Source organism: Hyla sarda, unplaced genomic scaffold, assembly GCF_029499605.1.
Source record: "Hyla sarda isolate aHylSar1 unplaced genomic scaffold, aHylSar1.hap1 scaffold_630, whole genome shotgun sequence".
NCBI classification, from domain to species: domain Eukaryota; kingdom Metazoa; phylum Chordata; class Amphibia; order Anura; family Hylidae; genus Hyla; species Hyla sarda.
In genome coordinates this window covers 80,362-81,811 of record NW_026610645.1, presented here as the reverse complement: position 1 = coordinate 81,811, position 1,450 = coordinate 80,362, and the positions used below count along the sequence as shown (strand labels likewise).

General features: G+C 49.3%; 1 non-coding gene across 1 annotated transcript; it reads right to left on the bottom strand.

Annotated features, from left to right (window-relative positions):
• Positions 1-508: 508 nt before the first annotated feature.
• On the bottom strand, positions 509-699 carry LOC130341902 (U2 spliceosomal RNA). The gene has a single exon (XR_008881655.1). It is a non-coding gene; the product is annotated as a U2 spliceosomal RNA (small nuclear RNA).
• Positions 700-1,450: the final 751 nt, after the last annotated feature.

The window sequence follows — 1,450 nt, the reverse complement described above, 5'->3', positions numbered from 1 at the left end:
ACACACCTGTGTGAACAGCCAGGAGACCCCCTTTCCCCCCCCCCCATGTTATGTTACATAGTTACATAGTTAGTACGGTCGAAAAAAGACATATGTCCATCAAGTTCAACCAGGGAATTAAGGGGTAGGGGTGTGGCGCGATATTGGGGAAGGGATGAGATTTTATATTTCTTCATAAGCATTAATCTTATTTTGTCAATTAGGAACATTCAGCACCCACCCGCTATCAAGGCAGCTGCCTATCATGTCATGCCCTACCTGCACAGGTGTGCTGGCTACTCAAATGATCCAATTAAGGAGGCCATTTAGTCAGCAGCAGCAGAAGTCCTGTGCCTGGACGCTCCAACAGCGGCCAGACACAAGCAGAAGCAGAAGCAGCAGAAGCAGCAGCAGCACCACCTTTTGTTTTTTGGCTGCAGCAGCAGCAAGGCCCACAGGGCTGGCTAGCTGGCTAGCCAGCAAGCAGGTAGCAATGAAAGTAGGAATCTTTCTTTTTAACCCTGTAAGGGGGTGGTGCACTGTACCCGAAGATACTGCCATATCGGGTCAATGCATAGGGCGACGGAAGCAAGCTTCGAAATCGGCCCCCGTTCTCAAAAATCCATTTAATATATGGTCCCCAGATAGGGGACGTATCAGATATTAAACTGATAAGAACAGATACTACACTTGATCTTAGCCAAAAGGCCGAGAAGCGATAACCGTGAAAGGGGCGGGCCCAACAAGGTGCCCTTCATGGGCACTATCACTGCTTGCTGTCAGGGAGGCTGCCAGACAATTTTCCATGCACACTCTGGGCTGGGGGGCAGTCAACCACCAGTACACACAGCAGAACCTAAACCCATACCATTATTGCTAAGCAGCAAGACAGGGGCCCATTGCACTCCCACGGGGCCTTTTTAAATGCAATCCATAACCCGGATTTGCCAGGAACCCTTCTTACTCCTCCTACTTGCATGTGACACTGGGCTTAGGATCTGCATAGGAAACACACACACAAGCACACACCTACCTTTGTTGCCTGCAGATGCCTCCTTGGCTGTCCCCAAACGGTATCAAACCAACACCCACGGGAAGCTGTAAGCATAGAGGACATGCCTGCACCCCATTGGACTTACCTGTGTGGGTTAAACCCGGGTTATTTGACAACCTATGGCGGTGATGGTTCTGCTCAGGCAGAGCAGTGCTGATGCTCCTCATAAAGCTGTCGCTGCTGTGAAGGTTCTAGGTGACATCACAAATCCCTATGGTTACATACACAACAAAGCTGGGTTGTTGTTGTTTACACTCTGCAAGGCCTGTGGAAGTGAGTGACATCATAGCACTGTAGTTCTGAGGGTTCTAGATGGATGCAACAATCTCCTGTTGCTTCTATGAAGGCCATAATAGACGACATCACCAAACAGCTCCATAGTCACATACACAGCAAAGGAGAGATGTTGTTTACACC